Genomic DNA, 25500 nt, shown 5'->3' with positions numbered 1-25500 from the left:
TCAGCGTATTTCACATTAATGCAAATGAAAGATGGTATGACGTGCTCTATGTATCAGGATAAGCATGATAACTGCACATGTCCCTAGATCTTCAGGTAATCTTAATGTAATAATCCCCCTACAGTTTTCAAATTCATCTCTTTCACGCCATGTCAGTTTGCATTCAAAGACTGAACTGAGTAACTTTGTTTTGTAGAAAGGGAATCATAATGTCTCTGCACACAATAAGAAGGAATAATATTAAAATGCATCATTAGGTTTTAATAACTCAATATAAATAACTCAATGAATCAATAGGGAGCGAGAGAGGATAGATTGAGTGAGTGAGTGAGTGAGTGAGTGAGTGAGTGAGTGAGTGAGTGAGTGAGTGAGTGAGTGAGTGAGTGAGTGAGTGAGTGAGTGGTAGGTACTAAGTACTTGCTGTTGACAAGAGCGCAACTCAAAAGGCTTCTAGAAAAGGCTGCCACTCACAACGGCGCCACAAAAGAAAACCATTAAGTGCGACAAGTTACAAGTCATGAAAGGCAAAGCAACAAAGACAATAGTAACAAAGGGGCGGGGGGACTATCTGCAGGCCAGCTGGTGAGAGGCCTAAATAATGTAAATGTTGTAAATGACCCCAAGGTTTGCCATACAGCCCTCCCTCAATACCCAGAAGAACACCCCAGAACACACAAAAAGCCTCCACATGGTCCACAAACTGGTGTAAAGGCAGTTCAATTCTGCAGGCGATTTGCAGACAGCAGTGCGAGCCAATTGAACGTGGTTGTGAATCGTCAAAACATCACAAAACAGGCAACAGGCAAACGTGTGAGCAGCGTCCTTGGCACTCAGTCAGAGCAGAGGCAGATGGTGTGTCTCATATATATTTATATATATAATATATATTAATAATATATATATTAATTATATATAAAATAAAAAAGCGGCTCGGTGGCGCACTGGGTAGCACGTCCGTCTCACAGTTAGGAGGGTGCGGTTCGATTCCACCTCCGGCCCTCCCTGTGCGGAGTTTGCATGTTCTCCCCGGGCCCGCGTGGGTTTTCTCCGGGCACTCCGGTCTCCTCCCACATTCCAAAAACATGCTTGGTAGGCCGATTGAAGACTCTAAATTGTCCCTAGGTGTGAGTGTGAGTGAGATTGGTTGTCTGTCTCTGTGTGCCCTGCGATTGGCTGGCAACCAGTTCAGGGTGTCCCCCGCCTACTGCCCGATGACGGCTGGGATAGGCTCTAGCACGCCCGCGACCCCCGTGGGGACTAAGCGGTTCAGAAAATGGATGGATGGATATTTTTATATATATATATTACATACATTTTGTTTGTGTATATATATTTACACACACACACACACACACACACACACACACACACACACACACAGCGGAGCCTCGATTTTCGACCACAATCCGTTCCAGAAGGCTGTTCGAGAAGTGAATCGTTCGAATTCCGAATCATGTTTTCCCCATTACAAATAATGGAAAACAATTTAATCCGTTCCAAGCCATGAAAACGGCCTTTTTAAAGCATTTTTAAGCTGCAACTGTAGCGCACCACCGAAGGCGCAACCGTAGCGCGTCGCCGACCGCGTAACTGCACTGCGCTGGTTGCATTATTATGACAGAGCCGTCGCTGAAATTAAGAAAATATTTTTAAAGTCCTGATGTACTTTCTAAAATGTAAGCGGGGAGCTTAATTTGTCCGATCGCGCAACTGCAGCGCACCGCCGAACGTGCAACCGCAGCGCGCCGGGCGCTCACTGTCGCATTGCTTTAAGAGCGTCTTTGTGTTTTAGGATGGCTTTACTGCTTCCACTTGCTTCCTTTGGAGGCATGATTAGAGTTGATGCAATCCTCAGAGTAACGAGAATGTAATAATGAACTGTGTCAGTTGGCATGCGGGATTTCTCGGCTCATCTCGCGAGGTTCGACAACTGAAATTTCATCCGACATTGGAAGCAAAATAATCTCGAATTTTTTGTTCGAATACTGATTTGTTCAAGAAGTGGGACGTTCGAAAACCGAGGCTCCATTGTATATATATATATATATATATATTGAAGGAATGGGGTCAAAATACAAAAAGTCCTGCCTAGCTACAAAAACAGATGTGCTCAAACCTCATTGAATAAAGTACATAAGCAGACAAGTATATTCACATATTAAATCAATAAAAGAAAACATTTTAAGCATATAATTATACCTACACACCAAATCAATAAAGAAGACATAACTAGACATTTTTGATAAGTGGTAATGAGAAAGGTTTTTGTCAACTTTATGATCTGATATATTTCTGAGCACTTTGAAATAACAAATGTCTTTTGATATAGTGCCTAAACAGCTTAATGACCCTTAAGGAACTGTGTAATGCATGCCTGATGTTTTTCTCGAAATCATGGACACGGCCGGAGTCGTCTTGACCGTTCAGTACTTGATTGTATCTTATGTTTTGACTAATGCTAGATGCCAGTTTTTGATTACTACTGAACGCTCTGCACAGAGGGAAATATTTTGGCCTAACAAAGAAAAGATACGGTTGGAAACATGATTAAAGAATAAGAATATAATGACGGAAGCAAAGACAAGAAGTATCAAAAGCACAAACTTTACATAGTCAGGGAACAGCAATAACTTAATGATGTCACAGCCAAAAGCTAACATAATTTCGTACAAAATGACAAAATTGAAAGAATGAGGTACGACAGTGTATGTCCAAGATTGGAGAAGAATGTTCACAGGAAGATCACGTGGAGATAAAACCAGCAGGTGCCAGAAGGAGGCACCCAAAGACTCGGCCAAAGATGATCGCCAAGGCCGAAAGACGGGAGGGAAGACAACAGCCCCCACCCAAGAACTCGGCCAAAGATGATCGCCAAGGCCGAAAGACGGGATGGAAGACAACAGCCCCCCCCACAAACACACACACCAACAGCACCCACACACACCAACAGCCTCCACCTACACACCGAATCGCCCATAACCAGGACCACTCCCATTGAAGTAGACTCAACTTCGAACTTGCCCCACCGCAAAGACTCATCACCCATCAATCTCGGCCCACAATATGCTACTGAATATAAGCTGATCAAAAAACCTTGAACATTGCCTTTTCTGAATGGAGACTTTCTGCTCTTGAAGGGCCCACCGCAAAGACTCATCACCCATCAATCTCGGCCCACAATATGCTACTGAATATAAGCTGATCAAAGAACCTTGAACATTGCCTTTTCTGAATGGAGACTTTCTGCTCTTGAAGGGCCCAGCGCTGTATTGTACGTTCCTGAAAACAGAGCTTTCTGAACAAGAATTGTGATTGAACTCAACCAACCTGTGTAAGTCTAATTTCTGATTCAGTGTCTTAGCATTTTCCTAAATCTGAAGAAATCAAACGAGCACGCAGTGAGTAAATTGGATAACAGGTGATTGGCAATGGCTTTTGCCGTGAGGCGCAGAGAGCGTGCTCCCTAAATCCAACTCTCTCTCTCTCTCTCTCTCTCTCTCTCTCTCTCTCTCTCTCTCTCTCTCTCTCTATATATATATATATATATATATATATATATATATATATATATATATATATATATATATATATATAGCATGGGAGCAAGGAGCCACGCTAAAAGGAAATAACTGCTAGTCTACTCATCCGTCGGATAGACGGGAGACTCCATCATCATCATATGTTATATATGTTTATATACCGTATTTTTCGGACTAAAAGTCGCTCCGGAATATAGGTCGCATTAGCCATAAAATGCACAATAAACGTGAAAAAAAAACATATATAAATCCAACACCAAGAACAGACATGAACGAGCAACAACAGGCTAAAGGCTATAGGTATGCTAACGTCACATAAACACAAACGAAGAGCTGAGAACGGGCCTATTGTAACATTCAGAGTTATTCAAATAACTATTACATAAATAACACGTTTATAAAACCATCTGTGTCACTCTAATTCATTAAATCCATCGATCGTCCTTTATTTTAACAATGCTGGCCGACTGCGCGCCGCTGACGGCGCTTGCACTTCAAAATATTCCACAGGCCCATATAACGATATATAAATTATACATCCAATAACTATTATATAAGCAATAATATTATCAAACCATCTGTGTCACTCCAAATCATTAAATACATCGATCAAATTCCTCGTCCTTTGTCAACAACGCCGCGCGTGCGCCCTGACGTCAGCCTCGTCTTATTCCACAGATCTAGTATATAACTAGTCAAGTCAAGTCAAGTTTATTTGTATAGCCCTAAATCACAAACAGTCTCAAAGGGCTTCACATAGCCAAAATTGACAATTATTCTCAAAGCATCCCCTGATCATAATCTCCCAAAAGGGCAAGGAAAAACTCAAAAAACCCCTACCAGGGGAAAATGAGAAACCTTGAGAAGGGACCACAGATGGAAGGATCCCCCTTTCAGGATCACCAGGTTATAATGGATGCAGAGAGTACACAAGTAATACATAATATGAAAATCAATGAAAAAAATGGATGTCGGAGGTGCCCTCGATTGTCCTGGCAGTGTCCTCAAGGGGGCCGAGCCGCAGCTCCCCCATCCCGAACTGGTCCCCGAGAATCCAGCCAGCCGCTATCCGCTTTTGAGCCACCTAACCCCCTCCCCAGCCGGGGAGGAGGTGGGCAGAGAGAACAGAACAAACTCCGGCCAAATCGGCCATCACAAGTTAGTTAAAGGCCATCTCATAGAAATGTGTCTTTAAACGTGTCTTAAATGTTTCTACTGAGGTAGTAGTTCTAATATCCATTGGTAGGGCATTCCAAAGCTCTGGAGCCCGAATAGAGAATGCTCTAGACCCTGCAGACATTTTCTTGGCCCTCGGTATAACTAAAAGACTAGCGTTTTGCGAACGAAGGTTACGAGACGGAACATAAGGAACGACTAGGTCGACGAGATATGAAGGCGCTAAGCCATGCAGTGCTTTATAGGTTAGTAGAAGAACCTTGAAGTCACATCTTAAATGGACCGGGAGCCAATGTAATTCGGCTAATATTGGGGTAATGTGATCAAATTTTCTTGACCGTGAGAGCAGCCTCGCAGCGGCATTTTGCACTAACTGTAGACTTTTAATACTGGATTTAGGAAGACCAGAGAATAATACATTACAGTAGTCCAGGCGCGACGTGACGAACGCATGTATAATAGTTTCCGCATCCCCGGTCGAGAGGATAGGACGAATCTTAGCAATATTACGAAGGTGAAAAAACGCAATCCTGGTTATATTCTTAATGTGTTTTTGAAAGGAGAGCGTTTGGTCAAATATTACCCCGAGATTAGTTACCGTATCACTCTGAGTGATAGTACGGTTATCTATAGTTATAGTGGTTTCCTTAAATAAATGTTGATAACGAGTAGGACCAATTATCAACATCTCAGTTTTATCCGGGTTAAGACGAAGGAAGTTGAGAGACATCCATTGCTTAATCTCCGCAAGGCACGCCTTGAGATTACAGCAGTCCTGTGGATCTGTCATCGATAACGGCATATATAATTGGGTGTCATCCGCGTAGCATTGAAAACTAATATTATATTTACGTATTATGCCCCCATGCGGAATCATATAAATATTAAATAAAATCGGTCCGAGTACCGATCCCTGTGGGACACCACAAGTAACATTATAAAGCTCAGAGGACGTATTACCATGGACCACTCGGTGCGTCCTGCCTGATAGATAGGAATTGAACCAGCTTAGTGCTGACCCTGAGATACCAACACAACTTTTAAGACGCCCTAATAAAATATCGAAGTCTACAGTGTCAAAGGCAGCACTAAGATCAAGTAGTAACAATACAGACGACGTATTTGAATCCATAGCTATAAGGAGATCATTAGTCACTTTAGCAAGTGCTGTCTCTGTAGAATGATTAGCTCTAAAACCAGACTGAAAAGAGTCATATCGATTATTAGCGACCATGTAATCAATAAGCTGCTGTGCTACTACTTTTTCGAGAAGTTTTGCTATGAATGGGAGGTTTGAAACTGGCCTATAATTACTGAGACAGTCCGGGTCAAGATTTGCTCGCTTAAGTAGTGGTTTAATAATAGCGGTTTTAAAGGCCATTGGCACTATCCCAGAGGAAACAGACAGATTGATTATATTTAAGATGGACGGTCCTAAAATTGGAAATAATTCTTTAAGTAGTTTGGCTGGAAGCGGGTCGAGTAAACATGTTGTTTGTTTAGCCGTACTAACCAATTTTGTAAGCATTTCAAGGGACACGCTTTTAAAATTTGAGAGGGTTATTGCATGATCCCCAGCGCTAGTAACCGGCGGAGCGATTGGCATGGTATTCTTGATCTCGTCCCTAATGGACTCAATCTTTTGAGCAAAAAATTTCATAAACTCGTCAGCTGAGTGGAAGGAGCTATCGGGGGTCGGCTGGCGCAGAGTTAGCTTTGCCACTGTATCAAATAAGTATTTAGGATTATTTTTATTAAGATGAATGACTTGCGAAAAATAACAAGTTTTTGCTAAAATAAGCGCATCTTTATATTTCAGGAGGCTGTCCTTCCATGCCTGATGGAAAACCTCAAGTTTGGTTAAACGCCATCTGCGCTCATGCTTTCTACATAATTGTTTAAACGTACGTGTTTCATCTGTGAACCACGGAGTTGGCCATCTACGGCGAGTTTTCAGACGTAGCGGTGCCACAGAGTCGATGGCTTTTAATAATGTCGCATTGAATTCATTTGTAAGATTATCGATAGAGCCACTGTACGCGGGAAACATGGCGGTTGCCGGCGACAGTAACTCAGATAGCGCAGTTGTAGTCATGGAGTTAAAATTACGGCTGCTATAATTCTGATTGCTCTCTTGTCTTTGACAAGGAACTAAAATTTCAAATTTTATTAAAAAATGATCAGACAGAACAGTAGTGTATGGCAGTACTGTTATATTTGAGGTTGCTAGTCCTCGGGATAATACCAGATCTAAGGTATTTCCATTCTTATGCGTTGCTGCCTGTACAGCTTGCGTAAAACCAAACGTATCGATTAAAGTTTGAAATGCCGAAGTCAGTGGTTCCGACGGTGAATTCATGTGGATGTTGAAATCACCCATGATAACTATATTATCTGCATTTGTCACTAGATCAGCCACAACTTCTGAAAATTTATCCAGGAAGCCAGAGTAAGCCCCGGGTGGGCGGTAAATAACAACAAGATAGAATGACGGTAACGCAGTGGATCGCACAATGAGAACTTCAAATGTTTTAAATACGTGAATTGAGCGAGGCCTAAATCTAAGCTCAGAATTTGTGATGAGGGCGACACCCCCACCCTTTTTCCGAGGACGAGCCACATGCGAGCTCACAAAATTTGGAGGCGAGGCCTCGTTAAGTGGCAGCAGTTCATTAGGTTTTAACCAGGTCTCGCAAAGACCAAAAACGTTTAGATTATGTTCCGTGATAAGGTCATTAACGAGAACTGCTTTCGTATGAAGTGATCTAATATTCATAAAACCGAATTTAAGTGTAATTGGTTGATCAGGGTGCGTATCTATCGAAGGATTTTTAAACGGGATGCGAGTAAAATTGTGTTCTCTAGGCCTAATATCACCTCTCAAAAGTTTATTAGGGCGGTGGGATGAAACGACCGTGGGAATTTGATGATGAGTATTTAAAGTTAAAGTCCCAAAGTCCCAATGATCATCGTCACACACACATCTGGGTGTGGTGAAATTTGTCCTCTGCATTTAACCCATCCCCATGTGATTTTGATCCATCCCCTGGGGGAGAGGGGAGCAGTGAGCAGCAGCAGTGCCGCGCTCGGGAATCATTTGGTGATCTAACCCCCCAATTCCAACCCTTAATGCTGAGTGCCAAGCAGGGAGGCAATGGGTCCCATTTTTATAGTCTTTGGTATGACCCGGCCGGGGTTTGAACCCACAACCTTCCAGTCTCAGGGCGGACACTCTACTACTAGGCCACTGAGCTGGCTATTTGTTACACATGTGAAGTTATCTAAAACAGGCACCGTTTCATCTAACTATATTGTAGCGTTAACAAAGTACAAGGAAAGACATGGGTTTGGTAAACAGCTCTTTATTTAACAAAACAAGAGTTCAACGAGCCAAAAACTCCTGAACTGTAACGATAAAAACATATACAAGTTGCTACACGAAATAAAATATATCAAATAACTATAACATAAATAGTTCACCGTCACACAGCCCCTAGCACCGGCGTTGACTTCCAGGCGTGTGGCGGCGTGGACTTCCATCCCCGTAGGTGGCACTTCCAGTCACGGAGGTGGAAGAGAGCTCCATAGAATAGGACCGGTCGTGCGTAACAGCCATGTCCAAGCCACATCCACCGTCCCCGGACAGCTACCCGGCCGAGCGCCGGCCCCCGACTTCCATCCACGGAGGTGAAAGAGAGCTCCGTAGAGTAGGACCGGGCGTGCGTAAAAGCACAGAGATGCGGTTGCGCGGTACGCGGCGCGCGACGGTTATATATATATATATATATATATATATATATATATATATATATATATATATATATATATATATATATATATATATATATATATATATATATATATATACTTTTTTCCTCACCCCCCGTGGGTGGTCTCTTTTTCCCTTCAAGCTCGGGTCCTCTACCAGAGGCCTGGGAGCTTGAGGGTTCTACGCAGTATCTTTGCTGTTCCTAGTACTGCACTTTTCTGGACTGAGATGTCAGATGTTTTTCCTGGGATCTGTTTCAGCCAGTCCTCCAGTTTGGGGGTTACTGCCCCTAGTGCTCCAATGACCACAGGTACCACTGAAGTCTTAACTCTCCAGGTCTTCTCCAGCTCTTCTCTGAGCCCTTGATATTTCTCAAGTTTCTCATGTTCCTTTTTCCTAATGTTACCATCATTTGGGATGGCTATGTCAACCACAACGGCTTTCCTCTGCTCTTTGTCCACCACCACAATGTCCGGTTGGTTCGCCATTACCATTCTGTCTGTCTGGATCTGGAAGTCCCAGAAGATCTTGGCTTGGTCATTCTCTACCACCTTTGGAGGTGTTTCCCACTTGGATCTTGGGACTTCCAGTCCATACTCTGCACAGATGTTCCTGTACACTATTCCAGCTACTTGGTTATGGCGCTCCATGTATGCTTTACCTGCCAGCATCTTACACCCTGCAGTTATGTGCTGGATTGTCTCAGGACCTTCTTTGCACAATCTACACCTGGGGTCTTGTCTGGTGTGGTAGATTTGGGCCTCTATTGCTCTGGTGCTCAAGGCCTGTTCTTGTGCAGCCAGGATCAGTGCCTCTGTGCTGTCCTTCAGACCAGCTCTTTCTAGCCATTGGTAGGATTTCTGGATATCAGCTACTTCAGCTATGTTTCCGTGGTACATCCCATGTAGGGGCTTGTCCTCCCATGATGGTCCCTCCAGCACCTCATCTTCCTTTAATGCCCATTGTCTGAGACATTCACTGAGCACGTCATCCGTTGGGGCCTTATCCCTGATGTACTTATGGATCTTGGATGTTTCATCTTGGATCGTGGCTCTCACGCTCGCTAGTCCTCGGCCTCCTTCTTTACGGCTAGTGTACAGTCTCAGGGTGCTGGACTTGGGATGGAACCCTCCATGCATGGTTAGGAGCTTCCGTGTCTTGATATCTGTGGTCTGTATATCTTCCTTTGGCCACCGTATGATTCCTGCAGGGTACCTGATTACTGGTAGGGCGTAGCTGTTAATGGCTAGGGACTTGTTCTTGCCATTGAGCTGACTTCTTAGGACTTGCCTTACTCGATGGAGGTATTTGGCTGTGGCTGCTTTCCTTGTTTCCTCGTCAAGGTTGCCATTTGCCTGTGGAATTCCAAGGTATATGTAGCTGTCCTCAATGTCTGCTATTGTTCCTTCTGGGAGTGAGACCCCCTCTGTGTGGATTACCTTTCCTCTTTTAGTCACCATGCGGCCACATTTCTCAAGTCCGAATGACATTCCGATGTCAGAGCTGTAGATCCTGGTAGTGTGGATCAGGGAGTCAATGTCCCGCTCGTTCTTAGCGTACAGCTTTATGTCATCCATGTAGAGGAGGTGGCTGATGGTGGCCCCATTCCTGAGTTGGTATCCATAGCCCGTCTTGTTGATTATTTGGCTGAGGGGGTTCAGTCCTATACAGAACAGCATTGGGGACAGAGCGTCTCCTTGGTATATACCACATTTGATGGTCACATGTGCAAGTGGCTTGCCATTGGCTTCAAGTGTGGTTTTCCACTGTTTCATCGAGTTGGCGATGAAGGTTCTCAGAGTCCCATTGATGTTGTACAGCCTCAAGCATTCAGTGATCCAAGTATGTGGCATTGAGTCATATGCTTTCTTGTAATCAATCCAGGCAGTGCTCAGGTTGGTACGTCTAGTTCTGCAGTCTTGGGTGACTGTTCTATCCACCAGGAGTTGATGTTTTGCTCCTCTGGTATTTTTACCAATCCCTTTCTGAGCAGTGCTCATGTATTGATCCATGTGCCTGCTGATCTTATCTGATATTATGCCCGACATCAGCTTCCATGTTGTGGAGAGGCAGGTGATTGGCCGGTAGTTGGATGGGACTGTACCCTTTGATGGATCCTTCTGGATCAGGATCGTACGCCCTTGGGTTAGCCATTCAGGGTGAGTCCCATCCCTTAGCAGCTGGTTCATTTGTGCTGCCAGGCGCTCATGGAGAGTTGTAAGTTTCTTGAGCCAGTAGCTGTGGATCATGTCAGGGCCTGGTGCTGTCCAGTTTTTCATTCCTGAGACTCTTCTCTGGATGTCTGCCACTGTGATGGTTACTGGGTTCTGTTCAGGGAGCTTGCTGTGGTCCTTTCTCAGAGCCACCAGCCACTGTGCATCCTTCTTATGTGATGCCTCCCGCTCCCATATATCATTCCAGTACTGTTCAGTTTCCAGCCTTGGTGGGTCTGCTCTGCTATTATTCCCCTGCCACTGAGCGTACACTTTCGCTGGTTGTGTTGTGAACAACCTGTTTATTCGTCTGGCTTCATTCTCTCTTGTGTACCTCTTTAGGCGGCTGGCCAAGGCTTGGAGTCTTTGTTTGGCAGTTTCGAGTGCTTCAGGTATGGGCATATGGCTGTATTTCTTGGGAACTTGCTTTTTCATTGCACCTTTCTGGGCCTCTGTCATTTGGCTCACTTCTCTCCGTCCTATCTTGATTTTGGCCTCAAGCCTTCTCTTCCATGGTGGGCACTGTTGTGGTCGCATATGGTCATTCTTCTTGTAGCCAAGCATTTCTAGGATCACTGCTGCTGAGGTGTATATCAGCTCATTGGTTTCAGTGATGGTAGCCGTAGGAATTGTTGTCAATGCTGCATTCACATCTTCTAGGAGACTTTCTGAGGGTACTTCACTTAGCCTCTGCAGTGTGTATCTAGGTTTCCGAGCATTCATTCTCACCGTGATCTTGTTCTTCAGGTCAGTTGCTGCCTCGTTCAGCTTGATTGTGCTTATTGGGGTTTCGTACCCAACCTCTGGGCTTTTACATGGATTTAACTCGTCTCTGACCTGGTGCTCTGGTTGGCCTTCGCTATGGCATTTGTGTTGTATCTCATCAATCTCGAGGTGTGATAGCAGGTGCCGTTTATGGATATTGGAACATTGAGCTACTAGTTGCTTGGCCGATAGTGTTGACTGTGGGTATTGAAGTTGCCATTGTTCCCGCATTCTCCGCATGTAACCCCTCTCGCTCGGGTTGCTGGAGTAGTAGCATTCCAACAGATCCTTATTCTCGCATCTCGCCCATTTGTGTCTTGTTCCAGTAGCCCATTTTTCATCAGGGTGCTCTGGTTCCCCAGCACCTGACGCAGACCTTGTTTGTCCGGGCGACGTCTGAGCCGGCATGTCTTTCGTTTCTTGTACTCTCATTATCTCTGAGGTAGGCGGTATCGTTAAGGGTCTTGCCTAAGGACCCACACTGACTGTGATAAGGTAATGAGGTAATCTCTCATTGCTCATATTGTGCCCCTGCCGGGAATCGAACCCGGGTCTTCCGTTTGTAAGTCATGTCACTTACTGATTGAGCTAGTCAGCCGTATATATATATATATATATATATATATATATATATATATATATATATATATATATATATATATATATATATATATATATATATATATATTTATTTTTTTAAACTTGCCACGCTGATTGCCTACAGCGTGCGGTCACACAGAGTGACGAACGATTGTGTTTGAAGTGCCCCCTTCATAATGGTGATTTGTGAGACTATGGCCAACTTTACTTCGTCCACACATGTAGGTTTCCTTGCAGTTCTTTATACACAAAATTTGCGCATTTTAACTTCCTCCATTGGATGCCAACAATTCAGCTACACACCCAAGAATGACAGGAGTTATTTCCATTGGCTTTCAAGCTAGCGGGCTGGGTTTAAGCCCACAACGGCGCCAACCGTTCATAACTGCGCACAAATGAACTGCGCACAAATGAAAATACGCCACCCATGTGCACAGTTTGATCACACTCCTCGCTAGACTTGTGCTGTGCACAAATATTGCACTCTGTGTTTATAGGCAATTAAACAACATTTAATTTCACATATCTGTTTTTTAATTCTATCTTGTTTCAATTAAATAAACGTGACCTCAAATATTTGACTCTTTTCAATCACTGTAACTACTTTTATGTCAATTAACAATGTAGAGCCCCTTTCATAGTCACTGATGTTTGTGACCTGCATGTTGTGCTATGTTAATCTTTATCTATTATTGGCTGATATTCATTAAACTGGACTCATGAATGGAATAGAAAAATGCAGTCTGTATGTTTATGTCTTTGTGTAAAATGGAACACTGACAGCTAACACTGACACGGGATATAAACATGACGGTTTAGAATCACTTCCGCTAATCAGTAGCAGCCTCACTTTCTTTTGTTGGTTTCTCCTTTAATGAATTTTGGCCCACATGTACTACTTTTTTGTCAAAGATGTATTGTTGGAGAATATTGATGCTTTGAGTTTTTTCCCCAGTTGTTTATGGTGCCTCACCTACAACTGTGAGGAGCTACTGCTTGATTCCGACATTGAGCCAGCACTCCCCTTAGCAAAGAATTACCGTAGAAGATATAGATGAGACGAGAGCCGTGCTGAAGTGAAGTGCGGTGGAACAGTGGACTGAATGAGACAGAAACGGTTCTTCCATTGATCATTATGAGGAATGTGAGGTAACTCAAATCAGGTATCAGCTTTTAAAAAAACGCAGTTGCTTTTATTCATCCAAATTGCTTCTATAGCCAATACGAGATGTCATGCATTGGGTCGTAAAATTATAATTTTAACAAACTAGTGCCGACTTCTTTGATGTACCTCTCTCTCATCTAATAATTTCACACAACATGAAGAATTGAGAGAAGATATAAAACTGTATGCCACTGTGAATATATCTCTTCTCTACCCTCTCTGTGCAATCTGGCGACAACCTCACACGCTTTAACACTACCCACAGAACACTAGTGGTACAGCAGGTGGCAAACAAAGAACAATGACAGGTCTAGAGATGTACAATTTAATCAATTATTGCACAATTAACCTATCATCAAATCAATCCATAACTTTTGATAATTGAGCCATTGTTTATTTTGAAATTATCCAAACCAGACTGATTATCTTGCGTTTAATCAAAAGAAAATATTTGCAAACATCTGATTTTACTTTGGAAAGTGAACATTTTCTTATTTTCTGCAACCCTTGTTAGGGTTTTCCAGGTTATCTTTATCGTAGGATTATGTTGGAGTGCAACAGGTAATAAATACCTTACCTTGTCCTCCTTATCACAAGGTCATAAATCATCCCCTGACATGTTTAGACTAGAGGGCAAGGGCTTTAGCCAGCCTACCCATACCCCCACTCTGTTCCTCCTAATAAATATGCCCTTGCAGGAAGGAGACTTTTCAGATTTCATTCCTGTAGCGAGTGATCTCTCCACCTGCAGGTGTCTAAAAGAACTTGCCTTGTCTCTGTGTGGTTCTTGCAAAATAAGTTGGAGTGAGCAAATCTCTAACATTTTGGTGCCGAAACCCGGGACCCTCATACCCATCATCTGGCTGACGGAGGACGACGCGCTGTACACCGTCGACGGGCCAGCGTCCATTAGCCGGACCTGGTAAAGAAAGACCTGGGAAGGAAATTCTTCGCTGGGCCAGCATCTTAGGTCTGCCTTCGTCTGACAGAGGTGGATTGACGGGACCCGGCAGTGCAACGAACCAGGGGACAAGTAAGTTAAAGGCCTGAAATTGTGTTGTGTTGTTAAACGCGTAACACATAGAGGTGCACGGGAGATAGCTTGGGTTCAAGTCCCAGTGGAAGAAACAGGCTAAGAAAGGCAGAGCTTCTTTTTCGTTCATCGAAGAAGTGTGTAGACTCTTCTTTGTCTGTTTTTCCGAGCTGAGGGATCTGGCTTGGGTTAAAGTCCCAGTGGAAGGAACGTGCTAAGAAACACGGAGCTTCTTTTTTGTTAATCAAAGAAGGGCGTAGATTTTTCTTTGTATGTTTTTCCAAGCCAAAGAATAGCTTGGGTTCAAGTCCCAGTGGAAGAAACGGGCTAAGAAAAACAGAGCTTCTTTTTCTTAATTGAAGAAGGGTGTAGATTTTTTCTTTTGTCCGTTTTTCCAAAGCTGTTTGGGAGGGTTTTACACCCATCCCTGGATAGGCCTAAAAAAGCGCTGGAGTTTGTGTGATTGAGTGTGTGACTGGTAGGATAAATTGACTAAATAGCAGTTCTAGCATTGATCCACGGCAATAATACAGGCTAGTAATTTGTTGAAAGGTCAATTTAAACCTGCATTGAGGATCCTCAAAGACATAGTTAAATAAATAAATAGTAATAAATAGTAATAATAATAATAATAATATTTTTGAGACAAAGAAATTGTATAACCTAAAATTACTAGAATTAAGATGGGAAATAAAAACGGTAAATCTCTACCTCTTGACGGAGATGAGAAGTACATGGCGAGTAGATTTCTTAATTGTATGCAATATATGCCGAAGTGGAAGAAAAAGTATGGAGTAGAAGGGAAGTTGAGAGTTGAAGTGTGGAAGATAGTAGTTGATGTTTTAGAAGAGAGTGTGGATAAAAAGAAAAATGGACTGAAAAAGAAAAGAAAAGAAAGAGAATTGGATTGTGCTAAAGTGTGGTTGAAAGCTTCACAAGAGAGAAAAGAACAAATCCAAAAGACAAAAGATAGAAAGATGAAAGGTGATGAGGCTGAGACTATGTTTCTCAGGCCGGAAGACAATGAGGCCGGAGTGCGCAGGCGCACTGCCGCGGCCACGGCTCCCGCCGACGCTGAAGGCGCAGCTCGAGCAGAGGAGCAAGAGGGGCCTTCCGCTCGTACACAAAACTTGTATCCAAGCTTAACAAACCTGCAGCCCCCCCCCATATAACAGCAAAAGAAGTCAGGGTCACATTACTAGAAGTCCTGTACAAACAAGAAGTTTGACCACTGCTGCTAGATTTTCTCAAAATTTAGACAAGGTTGATGTGTGCCCAATGATACAGGTGCCAAACCCTAATGTAGGGGAAGGCCAACCCCCACATACATATGTTTTCCGGCCATGGACATCGGAAGAGGCAAGAAAAGCTGTTGAAGGGGTTACCCCTGTTGCTGAAGACCCAGCTATATGGGCAGAGGACATGGCTGGAATTATACATTCCTATAGACTGAATGGACATGAGGCAGGAGAAGCTGCAATGTCCTCCTTGGGAAAAGACTGGGCAAAGGTTAGGGGAAATTATACAGGTAGAAATAATCAAGGGCCTTTTCCCTATCCCGTTGAGGGAAATCAATTGGGAGGGGAGTATGCAGCACAATGGAATGGTCTTGTGCAAAGAGTGCGAACTATATTTCAAAGACGAGCGAATTATGGTCATTTGGCAGGAATAAAACAGAAGCCTGGCGAAGATACTGATGATTTTCGTTTGAGATTTGAAAAAGAATTCAGGGTGCATAGTGGCATCCCATTCAATGATACAGCTGAGAGTGCTTATCAACAACAGCTTAAAAATGCGCTCCTCACTAATTTCCGCCCTGAAATAGGCAACTGGGTGAGGAAACATTTGGTGGAAGTGGATGTTGCAAGTGTGACAACAACTATGCAATGGGCCAGACATGCTGAAAAAGTGATCAAAAAAGGCAAAAGTTCTGATGTATTTCATCTAGATAATGATGATGATGAACTAGATGAAGATACAACAGTCTTCTTCCAAGGGTCCCAGCAAGGCAGAGGAGGAGGTAGAGGCCAACAAGGTCACAGGCCGCCATATAAATCAAAACCCCCATCAGATACAAACTGTTGGAACTGTGGGAAACGAGGACACTTTGCAAGGGAGTGTCGTTCTGCAAAACAATATCAATCAAAGGGTGCAGGGAGGGGCAGAGGAAAGGCCAAATTCTCAGCATGACTAGATCCCCCCCCTTTGACCTCTGGTGCTCCTATAGAGGAAGAAATAGTAGATGTCCATACAGCATGGGACATTCTGAGTGCATTAAAAGAAAAACCATATGTTACTCTAAACATTGGAGGCAGTGATGTCGAGTTTTTGTGTGATACCGGGGCTTGTAAAACCGTGACAAAAACTAAAGTCCCAAATCTAAAGGCCTCCCAAAATACTATTTGGGTGAAATCTGCTGATGGGCAGGTACACAAGGAGAGTATCTCTAATCCAGTTGAAGTGAGAGATAAGGAAACTGGAAGCATGGCTTCAGTTTCGATTGTCCTATCCCCAAAATGTCCCATAAACCTGTTGGGACAAGATCTGATGACTCGGTTGGGAATTGCAATAATTCCAGTAAAGGATGGCATGCGAGCATGTAGAGTGAGAGATGTGGACTCATATGCTGCACAAGCAGGTGAACAGATTTGCTGCTCCTATGCCATCCCTCCTGAACGAAATCCTAAACTCCCAAGCAGATTGCTGGGTGAAGCTCGAAAACAATTGTCCCAACCTGAATCAGAAATGACTGGTACTGAATTACATGTCACCATGAATATTCTCACTGATCCACAAGATGACTATATTGGAAGTTTTCTCAGCGACACAGAAGTAACTTTAACAATCACCGCTCTGTACACTGATCGCAGGTCATTTGCGGCTGCCGCTGTACTCCTGCCCGCTCCTCAGAAAGATAGATACAAATTGTCGGCTGTACCCCACATCTCATTGTTTAAACCTCACAGTATAACGTGGGCAGATGTGGGTTCCCGAATTAAACTTGCTGGATCTGTGACTGATTATGAGGACAAAGGTGATGGGTGGAGCTACAGTACCAGTTGTGACGTGTGGAAGCAAACAGTGTGTGAAGTGGCTGTAGGCAGAGCAGGCGCTTGTGCGCTTCCCTGACTAGTTGACATTTGTTTGAGTGAAAAGGAGGAGGGGGAATTGGCTGGGCTTCCTGAAAAACTGTGGACCAAGGGCCCATCTGATGTAGGACTTTTAAAATCCATTTCCCCAGTACAGATCAAACCAAGATCAGAGTGGCGTCCAAGAGTTAAACAATATCCTTTAAAACAGGAGGCAATGAACGGGATTGCCCCTGTTATAAATGATCTTTTGACAGGAGGAATCATTAGGGAATGCCCGGATTCTCCTTGCAACACTCCCATTTTTCCAGTCCAAAAGGCCGACAAAATTAATTGGCGAATGATACAAGATTTACGAGCAGTAATTACTGCAGAGCATGGATCCCATATTATGCGGAAAAAACACAACCGCTGGTGGATATTGTGCATGGAGTTCCCATGACAATGACAGAAAAAATCATGTGGACACCAGCAGCGGATGATGCTTTTGTAGTGCTGAAACAGGCTCTGATAGAAACCACAACTCTTATCTTGCCAGACTACAATAAAACCTTTGTGCAAACAGCAGACTGCAGGAATGGTTTTATGACCTCAGTGTTACTGCAGAGTCATGGCAGCAAACTAAGACCAATTGCATTTTATTCCAAAAAACTGGATCCAGTGGCTCTGTCTTTGCCAGACTGTGTCCAAGCGGTGTGCGCGGCGGCGCTTGCAGTGAGACAATCTGCAGATGTGGTGCTCTTTCACAAAATGGAGCTGCTGGTTCCACATGCTGTAGATGTGTTGCTGCTGCAAAGCAAAATGAACTTTTTGTCACCAGCCAGACATCTGTCCTACACTGCTATACTTCTGTCACAACCACACATTGTGATAAAGAGGTGCACAATCCTTAACCCAGCAACGTTGATCCCGTTGCCAGGGGATGGAACACCACATAACTGTTTGGATGCTACAGAACATCTACAGCTGCCCAGAGGAGATTTAAGTGACACGCCACTTGACAAGGGGGAAAAGTGGTTTGTGGATGGATCATGTTCAAAGGATCCTAAAGGAAACAATCAAAGTGGTTATGCAATTGTGAAATTGCCAAACCAGATTGTTGAAGCAGAGAAGCTTCCATACACCAGGTCAGCACAGGCTGCTGAGCTGATTGCTCTAACAAGAGCTTGTCAATTAGCGGAAGATAAGGAAGTCACTGTATACACAGACAGTCAGTATGCGTTTTCTACTCTGTTCTATTTTGCGAAACAATGGGAGCGCAGAGGGATGACAACATCAACCGGTAAGCCGGTTACTCATGCCTCCTTGTTAAAAGACTTGTTGCAGGCCATTCTTTTACCTGCTAAACTAGCTGTGTGTAAATGTGCTGCTCACACCACTGGCAGAGATGAAGTCTCAAATGGAAACAGATTAGCAGACAAGATTGCAAAAGAAGCAGCTGCAGGGAGACATGGCCATGAAATTTTTTTAATGGGTTCAGAGGACACACAACTCATAGATAAGACTGTACTGACAGATATGCAGGGCAATGCTCCAATGGTGGAAAAACGAATGTGGACGACAAAAGGTGCAATAGTGGATACAGATAATATCCACCGCATCAATGACAAACCTGTTTTACCAAAATCACTTTTTAAGGCAGCAGCGCTTGCGACACATGGGCCTTGCCATGTGTCGACAGGAGGGATGAAGTCCATCATAGATCAACAATTCACTACCTTTGGTTTAGATGCTTACTTAAAAAATTTTTGTAAAGCATGTCCTGTTTGTGTGAAACATAATCCACAAGGAAACAAGAGACCTAAGAGAGGCTCATTTCCAAAACCCTCTTATCCATTTCAAATCATGCATATGGATTTTATTGAACTCACACAAAGTGGACCTTACAAATACTGCCTAGTGATGATTGATGCATTTTCAAAATGGGTGGAAGTAGTTCCATATAAACGCGCAGATGCCTTAACAGTGGCAAAAGCTATCTGCAAAACCATCATACCAACTCATGGCATCCCCCAAACCATTTACAGTGACAATGGTCCACACTTTGTGAACCAAGTTGTGCAGAACATGGCTGTACACCTTGGAATAACGTTAAAAAACCACTGTGCTTGGCATCCTTCGAGCGCAGGCCTGGTTGAACGGGCAAACTTTACCATCAAAAGCAGGTTGAAAAAAATGCATGGAAACAACAGGCAGACCTTGGCCAGAGTGCCTCGACTTAGTGAAGCTCTATATGAGAATTACTCCCACTTCAGAAGGACTAACACCTTTTGAAATCATACATGGGAGACCATATAGACTACCAGTGTTCCCTGCAGATTTGCAAAAAGCAGATGAAGAACAGACCTTGGCAGATTATCTAATCAGGACGCTCAAACTGAAAGATGTGTCAAATGCAAATTTACTGCCGCCTGATCTCTCTCCCTCACAGGTGGACAACACCATCAATCCAGGAGACTGGGTCTACATCAAGGTCATCAAAAGAAAGAACTGGGCCAGCCCGCGGTGGGAGGGACCGTTCCAAGTTTTGCTTGCTACTCCCACGGCGGTAAAAATCTCTCAACGGCCCAGCTGGATTCACCTCAGCCACTGCAAGTTGCAGAGAGTGCTGGACCCCTAATTCGGAGTGGTGGGGAAGGCTGACTACAAAGGGGCCCCGTCGTTTAGGGCGAGGCGTCTCAATGTTGGTGAAGAATTCATCGATCCCCACTCCGCTAGGCGAGGGGATGTCCCAGTGTCTCTGCCATCCTAGTAGCAACGGGGCTCCATATGCCAGATGGATCCTCTGCTGCGTTGTGGTTGGAGCGTGCTATGGTCTATTGACTCATCTGAACAGACCAAATGACAATGTTGCCCGTGGTAAACGATGGTCACATGATGAGAACTATGAAGACTGGTCATGGGACCCCAGAAACCCATATGAAACCAACACTTGGTACCGGTATGTCAGGTTCACTGTGAGAGCTCACACACAGGAGGGATGCTATGTGTGTTCGAAACTCCCCCCTTCCTCCACGCAAGTTCGCTTGGAGGCCAGAGCAATGAATGTCACTGAAGCAAAATGTATGGCATCCATGGGAGGAGTTGGATATCAGCACCGTGCCGTCGCAGTCAAAGATGCCGACCCTTACCGCCCTGGACTTGCTGACGGTGCCTGTGATCAGCTATTCTGGACAAATCTCAATGTGACTGTTAAAGGACGAACAATACCACAAGTGGCCTACACAGAAAGACCAGCTGGAGTGAATTACACATGTTACATCCAAGGCAACAAGACCCACGTCTGCATTAACGACGACTGCTCTCCAGGAGGAAACTGGATGGGAGCTCTGGACATCACCGATGAGTGTCAAGATAAGAGAGCCATTTCAGGTGGGGAGGGCTCTCCAACCAACATGGCTACACCATCGAACGGAACATACTTCATACAGAATGGCTGGTGGCTTTGTGGTCACAAGGTTTATCCGATGCTGCCCGCCAACTGGACAGGAGTGTGTGCACCAGTGTGGGTGACAGACCACACCTACAGGATACGACACCATTTGTTGACAGGAGCACGTAACTCTACTGGACGTCGACGCAGAGCAGTTGCAACCTTTGACCCTCATGACCCTGTCTGGGGTGCGAACGTTCCAGAGGACCATAAAGTATGGTCTGCCGGAGACAAAGTTGTCCTTGCGCTCTTCCCTCAGATTGGGGTTGGGAAACTATCGCTCTTCATCGAGACACTGAACTATCGTTTTCAATCCTTTGTGAATCTCTCGCTGCAAGTCAACGATGGACAAAATAGAGAGATTCAGGCTATTAGACTGATGGTCTTGCAAAACAGGATGGTTCTGGACTTGTTGACGGCAGCACAAGGTGGTGTGTGCCACATCATTGGGACTTCCTGTTGCACATACATACCAGGAGAAAATGACACCCACATAAACGACGCCATGAATTCGCTGAAGAACTTACAGCAGGCCATGTCTAAAGACAAGGTCCCACATCAGTTTGATTTCTTTTCATGGCTATTCTCTGGCAACTGGTGGCAACTGCTGTTGAAATTGCTGTCTCCTGTGCTTGTTGTGCTGATGGTGTTGTGCTTGTTTACGACCTGCGTTATCCCATGTTTGAAGTCTGCTGTGTCGAAGTTTGTGTCCTCTACTGTAGCCCAGGTTCATATACAACTCCTTAGAGATGACGGATGTGATGACGATGATGAAACATGGATTGCGTAGATGCTGTTCTGTTGAGCATGTTTTACAGAAACTTGATGATTTGACCATCGAAAATGCTTCGCAAGTGATGGATACGATGATGTACTGTTTCTGTGTTTTTCTTTTTATTTTTTATTATTCATAGCATTCTGGTCGCCTGTGGCAACGGGGCCGTGTAAGAATTTTCCTGCTAATAACATCTGGCCAGCAGGTTTTTCGCTTACACAATAAGTTTGAGGTAATGCCTCATCTTCACTGGAATGTGTTGCTATCATTGTTTGTTGTTTTTATTTTTACCATTCTACTTTCTTCATTATACGTATATATGTTTTTTTCCTTGCTTGTCTTTGTTGTTTGGGGTGGCATAATCATATGATAAATCAGGAGGGAGATGTTAGGGTTTTCCAGGTTATCTTTATCGTAGGATTATGTTGGAGTGCAACAGGTAATAAATACCTTACCTTGTCCTCCTTATCACAAGGTCATAAAACATCCCCTGACATGTTTAGACTAGAGGGCAAGGGCTTTAGCCAGCCTACCCATACCCCCACTCTGTTCCTCCTAATAAATATGCCCTTGCAGGAAGGAGACTTTTCAGATTTCATTCCTGTAGCGAGTGATCTCTCCACCTGCAGGTGTCTAAAAGAACTTGCCTTGTCTCTGTGTGGTTCTTGCAAAATAAGTTGGAGTGAGCAAATCTCTAACAACCCTCGCGAGGGAAAGCTGTTAAGATAATGAAAATTATGAAGACCAAACCAATAACTGGATATGAATTAATTGAATTTAAGCAAAATATACTTGTCAGTTTAATCTAAAAAAAAAAAAAAATCATTACTTGCAGTCATAGTAACTGTCATGTAGCCCACAAATGCAGTGGCCGATTCGGCCGGAGTTTGTTTTTGTTCTCTCTGTCCACCCCCCTGGGGTTAAATGGCGCAAAAGCTGATAGCGGCTAGCTGGATTCTCGGGGACCAATAGAAGATGAGGAAACTGCAGCTCAACCTCCTTGAAGACACTCCCAGGACAATCAAGGGCACCTCCGACATCCATTTTTTCATTGATTTTCATATTATGTATTACTTGTGCCCTCTCTGCATCCATTACAACCTGGTGATCCTGAAAGGGGGATCCTTCCATCTGTGGTCCCTTCTCAAGGTTTCTCATTTTCCCCTGGTAGGGTTTTTTGAGTTTTTCCTTGCCCTTTTGGGAGCTTAAGATCAGGGGGTGCTTTGAGAATAATTGTCAATTTTTGTCTATGTGAAGCCCTTTGAGACTGTTTGTGATTTAGGGCTATACAAATAAACTTGACTTGACTTGACTATTTTTTCATTTTTATTTGCTTATGTTTGATCACTAAACAATACCAAATAAACAATAACAATGTAATAATAAACAGAAATCATGAAACAATTACACAGTAATACATTCTATTAACACATTAAATAACTTTTAATGCATTTCATTCTCACTGGTTTTGAATTTTTTATGTATCACTTTATATATATATATATATATATATATATATATATATATATATATATATATATATATATATATATATATATATATATATATATATATATTGTAGCACTTTTTAATCGCTGTGTCTGCTTGTTTGAAGTGCTTGATAAATAAATTTCTGTTGCGATGACCTACTCTACTAGATCGGATCTGTGTATAAATGTAAAATGGAGACGAGGAAGTGTTTTCACACAGGAAATCAGAGAAAGCTGACACAACTGGCTTTTGGTTATTTGAGAGGTCAAAAGTCAAAGGCACGGAGGTGTAGGTGGTATTTATTCCATTAAGTGATACACGCCTTGCTGATAACCTCGGGCAAAACAGACGTCTAAGTTGCAAATGTTAGTGTTTGGTCAAAGGAAGAGGCCCACAGTTAGAAAAAGCTTTCACCCCAGGAAGCTTTAGAGACATGCAAGAGTTGCCTTCAAGGGAAAACAGAGCAATAGTTCATGGGTAACATAGCATTGTCAGACAAAAATCTTTTTCCCTACTCGTGACATCACGAAATTATTTCAGTGAGTCACAACTGAACATTTTTGAATAAAGTGTTTTGTCTCGGGTTTGACAATGACAGAACACTTGAAGTATCTTATCCCATTAAAACCTTGCTAGGTTTGTATTAAAATTAATCCTGATAACAGCGTCCATGTTTGTGTGTCTACACACGCATGCACACACATCACACATGCACTTCTGCTTCACACAACTTGTTGCCACTCAAAATGTTTCTTTGAATTTGATGGGGGGTTTTTTTGTTCTGTTTTGTTTTCCAGTTTGTGTACCACCCAGTCCCGGCGCACTCAATCCGCGCACTACACAGCGTTAGGCTTCGCGCGACTCGCATGGCGTCATCATTCTGTTACGTGTTGTAACTTGTCTAGACTAGTAGCGCTGTATGGCGGGTTGTCGTCGTAGAGTAGACTCGTAGTCGCAAAGATGTCGCGTCATTTTAAATCAGGCAATGAAAAAAGAAAGAGGCGTCCTTATGACAAAGAGCAAAGACAACAGCAGTCAGGTAAGCAAGGCAACGTAACCCCTCTCTTTTTATGGTTAGGCTACCCATTGCCATTCATTTATTTTATATATTGACTTCTTAACATATCAATTGATTTAACAACGTTTTAGACCAAGTTACTAAAACGCAAGCTACTATTAGGGGGCAGTCTATTAACTGAGGAAATACGGTATATTTAAAGCAGCCAATTTGTTATCTCCATTTACTGTTGGATTTGTGGTCCACAATTTGGGAAGCGCGCTATCCGCACCTCACGGCAAAAGCCAGAGCCAATCACCTGTTATCCAATTTACTCACCGCGTGCTCATTTTCAGTTTTAGGAAAAGGCTGAGACACCGAAACAAAATTTAGACTTACACAGGTTGGTTGAGTTCAATCACAATTCTTGTTAAAAAAGCTCTGTTTTCAGGAAAGTACAATACAGCGCTGGGCCTTTCGTGCGACCATGCTCAAAAGCAGAAAGTCTCCATTCAGAAAAGGCAACGTTTGAGGTTCTTTAATCAGCTTATATTCAGTTGCACATGCCGGTGTGGGCCGAGTTTGATGGGTGATGAGTCTTTGGCGTGGGGCAAGTTCGCAGGAGAGTTTGATTCCATGGGAGTGGGTGCTGGTTCGGTGAGAGCTGGTTCCGTGGGGTTGGGTGCTGATTATGGGCGATTTGATGTGTGTGGGGGCTGTTGTTTTCCTTTTCGTCTTTCAGCCTTAACGATCATCTTTGGCCGGGTTCTTGGCTGTCTCCCTCTGGCACCTCTACCGGTTTTATCTCCAAGTGTCCTTCCTGTAAACCATTCTTGCACATACATCCACTTCGTCCACTGTCGCACACCACCCATTCATCATTCTTTCAATTTTGTCATTTTGTACGGAATTATGTGAGCTTTTGGCTGTGACATCATCAATTTATGAATGTTCCCTGACTATGCAAAGTTTGTACTCACCACTTACCATGTTTTTGTTTGTTTGTTCTTTTGATACTCCATGTACTTGCTTACGTCATCATATTCTTAGTTTATGTCACGGATCAGAGACAGGACAACCAAGTGCACACGATCCTTTATTGAAAAGGGGGAAAGGGGAAGTGGAACACTGGACTTGCGGTCTGGCGTGGCTGAGCAGCAGAGCACAGCGCGTAGTCGTAGTCGGAGGCAGGCAGGTTGTCAAGATAGGCGGCGATCAGGCGTGGTCGGTCAGTTTACGGGAGCAGTTGGCAACACAGATCGTTCAGGGGACCAAAAGGCAGTGGTGTCACGGGCAGGGTAAGGAGACTGACAACCACTGGCAGAATGCATAGAGGTTAAGTAGTGGACCTAACGAGCTGTAGCAGATGCTGGCAATTCCTTGATTGGGGCTTGGCTGGGAGTCCGGTGACGCAGGGACGTGACAGTTTAATCATGCTTCCAACCATATATTTTC

The sequence above is a fragment of the Syngnathus scovelli genome, chromosome 8, assembly GCF_024217435.2.
Source record: "Syngnathus scovelli strain Florida chromosome 8, RoL_Ssco_1.2, whole genome shotgun sequence".
NCBI classification, from domain to species: Eukaryota; Metazoa; Chordata; class Actinopteri; order Syngnathiformes; family Syngnathidae; genus Syngnathus; species Syngnathus scovelli.
The sequence above is the reverse complement of the archived record's forward strand: the minus strand, read 5'-3'. Positions refer to the sequence as shown.